Here is a 14,669-nt window from a genome sequence, read left to right as displayed (position 1 = left end):
TTCCGGATAAACGGCCTTTCTCTTTTTTTCTTGTATTGAATTCGTGTCTTGCAATCTCTTCATTCTGTCTCCAGATACTGTCTCTTGTTCCCCGTCACAGCTCCACTAATTTATCTCCAAATACATACTCCCATTAAAGTGTTTTTTTCCTTATCTTTTCTCTCCTTCTCTAGATTATGCTAATTAAGCTAAAATGTTGATTTGCATGTGTAATTAACGCTGTATTATAACAACGTTCCGACGTAAACGATCGTCGCAGAACCGCCTTATGTCCAATATGGTTGAAGTGTGTTTATGCTAACAGAAAAAGGAAAAATGAAGAAAGTTCAGATGTTCGACCGAGATGGGTTCTTATTTTTTGTTATGGTTTTTTTTCCTCTTATTTTATTTTTCGAACGGAAATGAGTAAAATAGAACCTTTCGACGATTCCCAAGCGATTTCTGGAGTATTTTCTCTTCGTTTTCTTTTCTGACCCATGAGATAATGAACTTTTTATATAATCATTATCCTGTTAAGTTTATAGTTATTATTTTTAACTCCTATGTAAATTGAATTTTATTAATTTTAACCGGAATTTTTAAACGTATAATTTATGAAGCGTAACATATAGTCTAATAATATAACTATCAATAATATTATATTATATTAATATATAAGTTCAAATTTTTCTTCAGATCAAGAATGTTGTAAGTGCGTTGTCGTCACAATAAAAAATATATATGTATATTATATAAAATCATTCTATAAAATCTTTTTATATTACGTATAGATGAGAGTATAACATAATTATGTAATTTCTACATTAGATTACTTTAAAAATCTACTTAAAAGATATATTTAAACTGAAACTTGATTCTTAAATAACTAAAATGATGATAAAAATAACGATCAAATTAATATTGAAAATACTAAAATAATTTATTTTGAGATTTAAAACAGTACTGTATTTAAATTATCATGTCAAAAATAAATAAATGTGTATGTTTATACTGTATGTACTGTACATACACACACATACATATATCTGTAGCATTGACAAGCTAACCGTCGTATTCGATCATCCTTAGATATTCAAAAATTATTTTAATAAGTATTATATATATCTATATAATAATTAACTAAATTCATATTTTTATAGTGCCGATTTTATTCCAAAGTGAAACTCTGCGGAACATTAATTATTAAATATAAATATTTTTCTGAAGACACAAATACTTGGATCCTTACTTTAAGTAAATTCTGGTTATACCACCACTGATATATATATATATATTATCCTATACATATAAATATACAGTACAGGATCAATTCTATCTTATACACCAATATGGAATGTCATATGCCTTCATCCTAATCATTAATATCTAGAGTTATCACTATCACTTTCTTCATCGGAAAAGCAATATATATATCATGTCTGTTTATTATAGAGCTATAAAATAATTATTATATTAGGTCTAAAACGAGAATTTTTTTGATTCATATTCGATTCGGAAACAACTTTTTATTTAAAAAAAAAGGGTATAATTTTATTGCGTGTAGTACGATGTATTTATATTCAGAAAAATAGTTGACTAAATACGTTAACGTAGCATATATAAATATATATATATATATAAGGTTTTATTCAGTCTAAAAATACGAATTTATACGGGGTACATAAATATTTAAATTGTTTTCAAAAATATCTTTGTCGAATTAATGTAATTCTTATGGACGGATAAATAAAAGTTGTTGCATACTTAAAGCAGTATCGGTATTGAATATAAAATGAAGCTTAAAAATATTTTTAATTGAAAAGAATTTTTTGATTAAAATTGAACATGTCGATGTATTTTTAATAAGACTAAACCATACAATCCACACTAACAGCATAATAAACTCTACATATTTGCTACAGGTTTCAATTATATTTTATTTTGTTTATATAAGTTTTTAAATTATATAATCAAAACTTTTATATTTACTTTTTTTTTTAATTATTCTTTACTTTTAATTTAGTTTTTCAGGGATGTTCGCTATATAAGTTGGATATAAAAGCTTATGATAAAGATTATAGGGCAGTCAAAAGTTTTTAAAAGCTATACTTGATTATTTATTTATGAAATATGTGTATGTTTTGCATTAAATTAGATATTGTAAACAAAAATAAAGAATTATGAGTGATTGAATCAGTTCATCTATCATAATTCCTGTTGGGAAAAAATATATAAAAATCATCATGTTTTTCTAAAATTTAATAAAAATTCCCTGAAGTTTCGATAAAGATTTTCTTGTCTTACTTTTCATTCTACATAATTTATAAAAAAACGGAATATTATTTAAAAGATACTGTTTTGTGCTTGTTTTTAACCTGTAGATAAGTAAGTTGCTTTTTTGAGCATTGTAAAACGAACTTGCATCAAATGGAATTTCGATTTTTAATCACGAATACTCGATTCGAATGTTGGAAATTGTCGGTGGAGTTTCGTACGATTATCAGAAAAATTAAGAAGAAGAAAAAAGAAAGCTTAACTCTATTGAAAAATGATATACTTCAAATAAAATAAAAATTTAAAAGTCATATTTCAAAGAGCTTTTTTTCGTTATCTTTGATTAAAACCGAATTGTGATAAATTATGTTAACGGTCTATTATTGCGACATAGAGAATAAAGAACATATTCTTCAATTAGAATAATGTAATTGAATTGAAATAACATTTAAATTCACAAATATTAAGCTGAATTAAAAATAAATAGAGTCACAATCAATTTTCTAGAGAAAAATTCGCTTATGATGTGACCCAGTTGCATTAAACAAAGCTGTTAATAAAAATAACTGAATGATTGCAACAAATATAAAAATATAAAATTAATTTATCTCAACCGAATTCCAAACGGAATTATGAATTAATTAACCGATATGATTTTGAATTCTTTGAATATTTTTATAAATATTAAGAGGTGAAAACATTCCACCGATACCGATAGGATAGGCGCGTTTGAATGGTCTATATTAAGTACTTTTAACTGGTTTTTTTAAAAGCTGTAAAGTCAGAATTAAAGAAAGGAATGTTTACTTGTTAAACGTTAAAAGTTGATTTAATGCGACATCTTACATAAACACTAACTAGATTTTCCAGTTTGTAAATTCTTGATCGAAAACAGAATTGTACTCGTAGGGTTGCATCTTTTCGTTACCTGAATCAATAGGAATGGAAGCTTTGTGGTCTCTTAATGGACTATTATTCTATGCTGAAAGGCCGTAGTTTGCTCTATGAATTTTTAGTGAATCATTTTCTTCTCTGCTATTTTAACCCCTACTTTTATGGGTGTAGACAAATCTTAATATTGATGCAGTAAAAAATCGATAAGAAAAACATCGATAAAGTTCGATTTTACTTCGATTAGCAATAAAATGAAAGAATGTAATAAATGAACAAATAAAATTGAAACATGGTAATAGTTCAGAAATCAATCTCGGTAAATTGATTTATGGATTTCTTGCTATATTTTTCATTTCCTTCAAGTTTTTATCCAGAGAGAAGCAATGAAAATTAATACAGCTACAACAAGATCGATGCGTTTCTTTTTTAAATAAAATATATAATTATTCACTCAAATACAATTTTTTGATGTATTAGTTTACAATAATATCAATCAGAAAGGCCGATTGTAATTTAAATTTTAACAATATATAATATAGGAAGAATAAATTGGATATAAACACATCATCCAGGAAAAACACTAAGTACATTATAATTCTAATTTTAAATATAAAAATCTGTAATGAGATTAAATTAATTACCTTTAAAATGATGTAGAATGCTTTAAAAGTTTTAAAAGCGTTTTGTTTTTTCTTTGGTGGAGTTAAAATTTTATAGTTTTAAATCGATTTATATCATCGTGTTAGAGTAGATTTTTTTAAAACTTATAAATAAAAGAATTCTTTAGAAAAATAAATGCTTAAAATTATTCGGATGTCATTCTATCGTTCGAGCTTTTAATGTATCCAAAATGATATGGGTCAATCTGTCCTCCGTATTAAAAACATTGACCTGTCAAAATGCTATTTGACAGTTACGCACAAAATTAAATCTCAAGAATTGCCAGTATAAAACAGCCAGGGCTATTCTAGTCAATATTTTATTACTATTGTCTAATATTTTATTAATATAATAATATTTCAAATTCAAGCGAGTTGTTGTTCAATATCTTTCTCGTATTTGATAAACTACCATCTGTTGTGTAGAATACGCATTCGATTTAATAATTGAAAATTAGAAAAGAAAAAAAAGAATGTTTAAAATCGTCTGGAATAACGTTTTTCCATCAAACAACTCAATACCCCAAATATTTATCCTTTTATTATTTATTTATATATCCGAGTATACTATAAAAGAAAGGGGAGGAGCGCAACGGTAAAATAATAATAGTATAGTAGCGCTAAGCTTAGGCAGTTTATTCGAAAGGAAATTTTATATTTCGATGTTTATTTTTTGGCTGATGTCGTAAATAATTGAATTTCGAATAAAAACGAAATTAAATTCGAACCCAAATTTTATTCTTGAGTGAAATTAGACTGTGTAGTTTGCCATTTTGAATCCTCTTCGAATGGATAAGAGGTTTAACTCGGATTTGTTTCGTTGATAGACATGCTGTAGGATCTTAACGTGCCGGATTATTTGAAATAATCTATTGAACTTATAGATTGTTCTTCTTGGCATTTTTCGACTTTATTCTTTATATATAAATAAGTTTATATCCTATCTAACTTTGCACTTGAGTTTATGTTGACTGTACTTTGCATTTGTGCGCTCGATTATATCTGTTTGTATTAAAGTTTAATCTGTATACACTTTATATATATAACTTATAACATGTAAAATAAAACCTAGGTGAGTGTGAATATATTATATAGGTTTATTTTACGTTTTTATATACCCTATACATAAAATATTATTATTACTATTGTATGTTGTTATAAGCTATACGTTTATACAGTGTATATACGTATAGTTCTATATATATATTATAGAGAGTGAGAGAGAGAAAGCAAGAAAGAGAACAAACTTCGTACGAGTATTATTACATTCAGTATAGAATGAAGTAATGTTATAAGTATTTGCTGTTTGCCAGTTAAATATTTTTTTAGTACTGAGAATATCGAACATCTATTTACGAGAATCTTAAGTTCTCATATTCATATGTATCAAAAAACAAAGCTAAATAAGTATATACATATACACACAAATCAAACATCTATCATTTTATTTCTAACTCAAACATTAATCATTATTTCTTTCGGATTTGTCGTATGATCTGTGTGTATGTGTATATAAATATAACTTACATAAAAAGCAAGGTTACATACGTATGTGTAACGTGTATATCATACATAGGGTAAATTCGAGATAAATGATGATTAATGTTTAATTTTAAAGTGGATCTAGTTGTGCGTATTCGAACGCGAGAATTGGATATATATATATAGGTGTGTGGTTTATTCGTATAATTAAAACAAACAGCTAAGTTTATAAATGTAGAGAATAATCGGCATTATTTCACAATACAAAAATCAGATTAGACAAATTTATATGTACAGTACTGTACGTTAAAAAATGTATCCAAATATGTACAAATAAGCTTTTAAATCAAAATGTGCAAAAAATTTCAGGTTCAGAAGATAGAAAAAGACGAGAATGGTGTCATATAAACGTTGCTGCGCTGAATTTCATTATAAAGTTATAAATTTTCATAAATTTTTGGATTACGGAGCTTTGAATCTGTGTCAAACGGCAATTTTGGTCTTATTGTATGGCCTGCATATAAAAATTTTCCTATTTGTAAATTTGTCTTCTACGGCTCTTGCATATTCATGTAACAAATGCATAGAACTGGAAATTTATCCGTAATAACTATAATGCATTAAAATTTGTTTGAATTAGGATTTGAAATTAGAAAAACATGAAAAAATAAAACAGCTAAATTATATATTTAACACTTACTTTTTGGTTCATACTCACAAAACAGTTATGAAATGTTTAGGACCATTTATGTTTATTTAGATGAATGCTGTTAAATTGAATTCTCGTGGTTTTTTATTTTTTAATTAAGCGTATGCGTAGAATTAGCTATGTCAAATTTTATTCTTCTCGCAGTTTAAAGCAATTTCGGATTTCCGCACAATATAAATTTTTCAGGCTCGTGTCATACGAAATTCCTCGGCTTTGGTGTCGAACAAAATTCCCGCCCAAATCCCATAGTTCATTATGGAAGGATGTCATTTGGAGCGCTATCGTTTACCTGCCGTCCCATTACAAAGCAACCACATCACTTTTTATTACGGCGTCTGTCTTCAATTATCAAAGCGAAACGGGGGGTATACAATTCAGCGCGTGCGACGAAGGTAAGCCTTTTATACTCTCGCAGTCACGTACTAAGGCACCGAGCGAACATCTGTGGACGAAACGTGAAATAAATCACCAAAGAGAACATAGTGTTGTAAGTAGTTAGTGAGATTTGAAGAATGGAATCGAGGGGAGAAAAGAAGTTTTCCACTTGTTACGAAACGCGCATTTGTAATTAAAGCCTCTTGTTTAAGAACTGCGAAATTCCATGGAAAAAATGCTGCACATCGGCCGTTCGCATCGTTACCGAGCTTAACTGGCATTTTAAAAGAAAATATTGAATGTTTTATTAGCAATAATCTGTTTATAAATTGTTTTTCCGTTTTCGCATATAACGTAGAAATCCTCCGAAACTTGTAAACTACGAAGTGGCGCGTAACTACTGATTTGGATTTTTTTCTTTTCTTTATTCTCTTATAAAATGAGATAAATTATGATGGCGAGAGATTTTAGTGTGTCTCGTATTAAATCTTAGCGTTAAGTCTCAGGTAAAGAAAGCGATGTTCCCTGGTGTCATTTTAGATCCACCCCAGGGATTCCTGGGATACAATTAAACCACCACCGACCCCACGTTTGTCCCGTGAATGGCAATTGATTTATTGATGGTTAATTTGGAAAGTGCATCTGTTACCATGGTTACTCCCCCGGTCTACAGAGGGGAAGAAAGAGACAGAGAGAGGAGAGAAGAGAGGCGAACCCTTTACGCCACAGAGCGAAGTAAAAGCACGTTTCTCCACACAGTTTGATTTTCTATAAGCGAATTTGTATCGACTAGTGAGTAAAGGAAACGGCTGTAAGGCGATGAAGCAGTTATGGCTGACGTGGACGGCGTTGCCAACTTGATCACCGAAAGTGGATTTTCTTCGCCCGCTTTTTGTCTTTTGAATGGCTACAGTCTCAGACCAGCGCCTCCCATTTCGTTGCTTCTCTTTATTTTCCTTTCTTTAGTTTTTCTTTTTTTCCAGCCAGCTTTGTCATTGCTTCCAGATGTTTCGTCGTATCTCTGTCGAATGTTAAATCTTCTTTTCGTCCCGTTTGCGGTGTAAAGAATTATCCAACGTGTCGGTGAGCTTTTTGTTTGTTTTGTCGTTCCAATATTTTTCTTTCGTTTCTTTATTGTTTTGTATCGCTAAATCGGTTTGCTTTTTCCTCTTTATACATATTTGAGTAGCAGTTTGTCTTCAATCGAAATCGGGATTTTCCCCTTCTTGTTAAATCGTGAAGAGAATTGCGATTCTCGTTTTTGTTGTGTTTACGTCCTTGAACGACCATCACGATTGTTTCCCAGTTACATTTATCATTAAAGGTATTTTTGACGAGCTCCTATTATGAAAATACAATATCCTACTCCTTTCATAAACTTACTAATGGATAATATTTCGACATTTAAAGTTTGTAATTACGAATTTTATTCAAAAATGATTACCCCTATCGTCGATTGTCTGAGTTTTCTTTCGATACACACACACATAAACGCGTGCGCTCGTCGGTTCGATAAGTTAATGCCTTAATAAGGATACGCGTTATTGTAAACGCCGCATAATGGCCACAATTTAAAAACTAATTCGCCAGCGACGAGAGTTAAAAACTGAGAAGAAAGCGGAAGAAACTTATCTGGAGCGACTTGATCCGTCGCGCGTGGGACGAAAATTAAACGCGAATTCGGTGCGTGTCACTTCCTGTCACGTGACCGAACTGTATCTGCTAGGGAAGAAGAAAGAACCGCCCGGGTGCTGAATTTTGCAGATGCTTCTGCGAAACTCGTGTTTACTCCTTTCGAAAATAGACGATAATAAATTCTATTTGGCGAATGTTTTGAATATTAAAATGATTTTTTTTTTTTACTTTTACTGCATTTTACGTAACCATCGTTCTAACCTCGACTTTTCGTTTGGAAATTGAATGGCGGATTCCTCTGCTATTAAAACAATATATAGTTATTTATACATGATAAATTGCTTGTCAATGATTCATAAATCATATTTTTATGCATTTTATTGTTATATTTTATGTGAACGTCTGTGCGGTATGAGGAATAGGATTTATTGTTGTTACAATGTCCTTGTATCCAGTGATTAAAAACAATATTTAAAAAAATACTTCAGGAAACTTTATAATTTAAATTTTTGTTAATTTTTTATTAACGAGTTTTTTATTTTCTGATTGAATACATTCTGTCATAAATAATAACGGATTAAATCTTTCTGGTATCTTGATTTTCTTTTCTAATTATAAACTTATATACAATTATTAGAACTTTGTTGTAAAAGACATAAATGTAATTGTTTATTGCTTGTGTGGTCTTATATTCCCGCTGTTTTTTGCCCTGCTCAAGTCTAGCGGAATTGGCTATTTTAGGAAGTAACATAACGTTATACCTAAACAATATAACATAGTGCCGTATCTAAATATATAATAAACGAATCATCCATCTTATATATTTTACTTTACGGTCGTCACTATAACGTTTTAACTCTTGGGTTATCACGTAGTTACGTCATTCCAAATCGGTTTTCCTATTGGCCTTTACAAGTACAGTCATTTCGTGCGTGCACTTTTAGTTCCCATCCATCGGTCACGTGCACAAACCAGATAGCAGTGATCAAACTGTCAGTTACAGCTAGCTCCGTTGTTATTGTCTGTTTTACTGCCTGTCACAGGTTTCTCTACCTGGCTAACGACAATGTCCCCTAGTATCTGCTGTTCACTATTTCAACCCGGATAATTTCCCCAATATTCCTTTTCTTTTCCAATTCGGTTCGTAATTATATCCATTTTTATTAACCTCCCACACCGGCGTACGGTTGTAAAGTGGTTCGTTTTATGTGGATCCTGTAATCGTTGCCATATTGTATAAAGCCAGTTAAGAAGATTGCAATGATATACGTTCTTTAGTAATAAGTTGTAAAGTTTTTCTGTAATTTTGATTCGATTGCAACCGGTGGTGAAAGAACTCGAAAAGGTTAAAAATGAACATAGGTCCCGTTGTACGTTATATTAAAACTGCATCCACACAATCCGACGATTTAGTATCGCGTATTGAGATTAAGTATCATCCCGGAGAACGAAGATCTCTTGGGCCTCCGTAGAACAAAACGTGTTAAAGATGGACTAGAATTTTGATTACATCAAGGAGTAATGTGTATAAATGGACACTTCTATCTAATGGCACGCGCCGGTAGTTACGGTTCCCCCAGTTTGGCCCGCTTATAGACAAGTCCCTTGATGTCCTTGACGCAATGACTTCTGTAGGATTTACCCTTTTGAAGCTATACACAATCTCATCTTACTACAGATGGTCATGACAGCAATACACGGAGGGGGTCACTCATCTAGCGCATCGGAAGATAGTAGAAAGGACGATTCCACTCGCTGATGTTAGAGTCAATCTGCGATGATACATTGCTGGTGGTACGTACGTATGATGAATGAATCCCAACAGAGAGATGGGCTACGGACGAAAGACGTCTTCTGTTTATTAAAGGGATTATCTTACTCCGAGCCCGGTGCTTCGCAGCCCGTTGTTTCATATTTAATACAGCGTCGGAAGCGGAGAGGAAAACAGAACGAGAAAAAAAAAGAAGTAAAACCGCATCCCAGCGCTATCAGTTTTACTTTCGCAGTTTTCGCCCGAACCTCTTCGCTAGATGAGCTTATTAGCCAAACATTCATTTCTCTAACTTATTTAATCAATATCGGGATAGCCACTTTCTATTAAATTTTTAAGATTTTAACTAACGTCACGTTCGCGCTTATCAGAAAACTTATCATAACAACTTCGCCTGCAGCTTTTTTTAAACACGTTTGGAAAATCGTGGAGCGATCGGAGATTTAGAAATGAAAAACGCCAGTGTGTGTGACGGCAAAAGTTTCAAAGCAGACAGCATCTGTTATAAGTGGTACTGCATTAGACGAAACCGGTGACATTGATACCCGATCGACCCCTTTTTCCTTAATTATAATGGCGGATGTTAGTTTTCTCGAAAGCCCACACAGTCCATTCGCCAACCAATTAACATCGGTACTTGACAGAAAAATTGACATCACATCTCTAATGACGATATCCAGGTGTTGGGTGGTGCACGAACCACTACAACTTCCCATCACCGAACGACATTAAAACGACCCAGGTGTAATGTAATGTCGTCGTGTAGATTCGTAATTTCTCCATTATATCAAGTCGCTAAGCAGTTAATTGCCGAACTCATCGACTTCGTTTGTTTAAAAGTTCGTTTTCTGATGGCGAAGGCGTGAATATCGTTCTCATCGTCGCGTCATTAAGATGATTCGTCCGTACGCCGAGTGCATTCTCGGAAAATTGCCACCCGCTATATGTAGGTTAATGGGAGAAACGTATAGGCGTGCGCTTATTTTTTACTCAGTAGATGGCAGCACGTGGTAACCGTGCCACTCGTTTCGTGCCTCCGAAAAAATCATATGGGCATCGTGCAACGTTTAAATATTAGAAAGGCGGTTTGTGTTTAATTTTAGATTTTTCCTGCCTCCGCTTTTGTATGTGTGTGGCGAGAGACGTTGTCGTCATTAAATTTCCACATTCTTTCATTTCCAAGACAACTCATTAGCGGATACCAATTAAAGTTAGGCTTTTATAGATAGAAATTGGATTACTTTAGTTGTGTGTCCATCAGACAAATTAGAATGTGACAATTAGCTATACTCACTGTGACGGCACGTGGAAGAGGAAAAGCATAACATAGAAAGCGTGATTGATGGGTCTGTCATCTGCCGTAATTTACCCCTCCTCTGTCATGCAGGTAGCCACCGATTCATATATATATATATATATAGGCTACCTGCACTGGTGTCGCCCCTCCAACTAAAGTACAGTTCGAACTCATTTTGCCATCGTTCCATTTGGAGTTAAACGATTGATGACGAATTTGGCTGGATATCCATAAACTTCGCAATATTTCATTTAAGGCAGAGCTATATCTTTCTTTGGGAGTGTAACGGAACTTGTCCAACTTAACGAGGAAGATAGAATATTGGGGAAAAAAAACTGACATTTTTATCCGATATAGTGAAGAATAGAGGTTAGTCTCCCACTCGTAAGTAGAATCAGTGAGTAGGTCTTAGGAGGGGAAGCTCGCTCTCCACGACAAACAATTGTTCTCTATTAAGAGACCGAGTTCTGACTTACCCATTGATTGCACGGAGCCGAGCGAGAGGGGAAACTCGCTCCACATTCACCCCTGTCTAGTCACGTGTGTTTGCGCAACTAGAAAGCCACCACTTTTCCGTCCCTTCCAGAGAAATAGCGGGGGGGTAGAGCCGTCTGCTATTATAAGCGGGAAAATAAGACAGGAGGGTCGATCACGATTGAGACTAAGACTGGTTTAGGGTGGAGACAGCTATCGATGGACGGACGGCCCGTGACCTACGACCCCGGATATGGCAGGCCAGGAAATAAATGTGGTAGGATGACCTTGGGCGGTTGCGGCACGCAGCCAGAAATCTTTTTTCTTTTTTTTCTTACTATTATTATTCTTTGGCGTTTCAAGTCGGTAATGGTCAATTGAACCGGTTGAATCTGATGAGTTTACACAGTGCGAGGGAGGACGGTAGATGTTCTGTAAGCTTTTCCTTCACGCAGTGGAGGTCGGAGGTTATCGTCGTGATGGATCGACCGTCGATTGTCTTGGCCTTTCTCTCCGCTTCTCACTCGATAGTTGAAAATTTCCGATTTTTCGACTCGATTTCACTCGATTGGTTAAGTTTTCCTTTGCGGTAAAATCTTTATATATCATTTATGATGTCCTCTTGAAGAGAATTATTGTATGGGAGATCCATAAAAATTCGAGTGGCTAAAATAAACAAAGTTCCTTGACGTGTATGATCAAATGATGGAGCTTGGTATTCTTAATGGGATGAGCGAAATCTCCATATTTGTTTTTAAAATTTTATGTTTATTGACTGAAATGTATAAACTGAATATATTCTTCTAAGTTTAATATGATTCCAGTTTTGTACACAGCCCTTTGTAAAAACGATTCGAAAAATTTCCCATCGTTATTGACTATGCAAAGAATATGTACGAATCACGAATATGCTAACAAGGTTATAAATTTAATAATAATAATCTTTTCTCGTACGTTAAATACTTTGTTATTCTAGAAACTTAAACAAATTCGTAATCGAATTATTCAAAGGATTTATAAAGAATTTTATAAATGATTACGAGTGAATGTTAAAATTCTGTAGAATGCAAATTATCTATAAACAGTTCTTTGAGATTATTATAATCTTGATTGTTTTATTATTTAAGACATTAAAATCTCTTTAATTTATGATATAATAAAAGTAGAAGTCATTATTTCTTTAATGGAAGACATTAAGTTATTTTTCATATTTTTAAAAGATGGATTTATAGCTTATTTTGTTATAGAAACACTTTTAACAGATTAAAAATCTAAGAAGCGTTTAAAAGTAACTTATTATAATCGTGCGAGTATATGTCCCATTATCGTGTTATTATTATTTTTTCCTAGCAGAAAAGTTTTTAAGATTAATAATAAAGTTGAAAGGTTTAATACGGCAACATTATAAATATTTCATAACCTAAATATTCTAAGTAGGATATTAGGCGTACAATAGCCTATTTAGAATCCACCTAAATCATTACTTAATATATTTAGACCTAGACCTATTTAAGAAATTTGTTCATTCTTATTCATTAAAATCTAAATCGGTTCGGTTTATTTACCTTTTTCGGGGCTCTTCCAGCGCTAATCACCCTTTAAAATCGATCTTTCCAGTTTAAATTAAATTATTATAATTGAAATTTTTCCTTCTCTTATGAATTTTTACTCGTAGATATTAATTAAATTTATAACGTTTTAAAGGTTATTTTTATTGCGATAATTATCGAACTCTCATCAAATGCTTACCTGTGTTAGTGCATTTCTCCCCTGCGGTGGTTGTGGAAACTTTGCACATCTGTTTTATGGTGTTTTGAATGATGTAATGTGTGCTTATAATCGAGTTTCTATCGCCGACATTAAAAAAAGTACCTGTACTATCTCTGCATACACATAGAAAGGGAACACAGTTTAGAATACGCATCGTTTGTTTATGATAAAGGTTCTATGTGTTTTCTCTTTTCAACAACAATTTCTAATTACTTCAAAGATAAATATAATCGGGATTATTTCGCTTGTAAAAATACATGTTTAAATCGACCTTCCGTATTGAGTATTAAATATAATAAATAGCCAGTTGTAAATTCGTATAACCATTAATTCTTAACACAATTAAATTATTTCGTCATTATAACAATAAATAAATAAATAAAGCTCTATATACTGACATTTGAATAGTTTTATATTAATTATCAAGTTATAAAAATAACTATTAAATTTATATACTATTGTATGTGAATATTTGGAATAAATAAATTTTTAACAATTATTCCCTCTTTTAAACTATATAAATATCTAGAACTATTTACTAATCAGTGCAGGTTATTTTCCTTCTTCATTAAAAAAGCAAAAACCGTTTTACCCTATTCTTCAAGTTTTTCAGCCAATTTAATGTGATTTTAATTATAAAAGTGTGTAGATTATTATTTTAAATATTAAATCATATCTCTCTATATCCAGATAATTAGGGTGTATATCTAATATTTTATAATGAATATCCCACATATTCTCCTAATTCAGAGTGGGTCCTATATTCATGCTATCACCTACAATATTAAAAGAAAACACCTTTTTGAAAAGATAGAGATAATTTAGGGTGAGTTTAATTACATAAATAGATGCTTTTAACCAGATTTTTATCGTTAGAACTTAAAACAACTGCTATTTATGTATACATTTAGTTAAAAAAAAAAAAAAATAGGGAAGGTAATTTACAGCCTTTATCAGCTGTTTATAATGAATATTATCTGTTTAAGTTATTTTTATTTTTGTGTACGTGTTAAAAAATAAACACCCTAATCTATGTAAGAGATAGGGAATTTAGGGTGGATTCAATTATTAAAAAAGTGTATTTGCATATCAATTAATTCTTGGGTTTAGGCAATTTTTGTATTACTTAAGTTTTAAAAAAGTTATAATTTACTTTAATTATAAATTGTAACCGGAATTACCTTTACAGGATTCTTTAAACTTTCCATTACTGGAAACAAGTTTTTAATAAATAACAATAAATTTTCGGATTGTTTATCGAATAGAAATATCAGAATTATTTAGTAATAATATAATTATTTCTTTGAAAAATATCGTAAATTTCGAAGCGAATATACGTCACGAAAATCG

At 31.7% G+C, this 14,669-nt stretch overlaps 1 protein-coding gene across 10 annotated transcripts in view; it reads left to right on the top strand.

Moving 5' to 3' along the window:
- The window catches only part of LOC136985016 (homeobox protein cut-like 1), a 223,805-nt gene that overhangs the window by 28,075 nt on the left and 181,061 nt on the right, over positions 1-14,669 (top strand). The window contains exon 1 of one of the 10 annotated variants that reach the window (XM_067282190.1): positions 10,912-11,444. The exons of the other annotated variants lie outside the window; for them this stretch is intronic. The gene's annotated coding sequence lies outside the window, so the exon portion shown is untranslated. Of the gene's footprint in view, positions 1-10,911; positions 11,445-14,669 lie in introns of those variants that run through there. 10 annotated transcript variants of the gene reach the window in all.

This window comes from Centruroides vittatus, unplaced genomic scaffold (genome assembly GCF_030686945.1).
Source record: "Centruroides vittatus isolate TY-2023 unplaced genomic scaffold, ASM3068694v2 contig_943, whole genome shotgun sequence".
Classification (NCBI taxonomy): domain Eukaryota; kingdom Metazoa; phylum Arthropoda; class Arachnida; order Scorpiones; family Buthidae; genus Centruroides; species Centruroides vittatus.
This window is presented reverse-complemented; position numbering and strand designations above follow the sequence as displayed.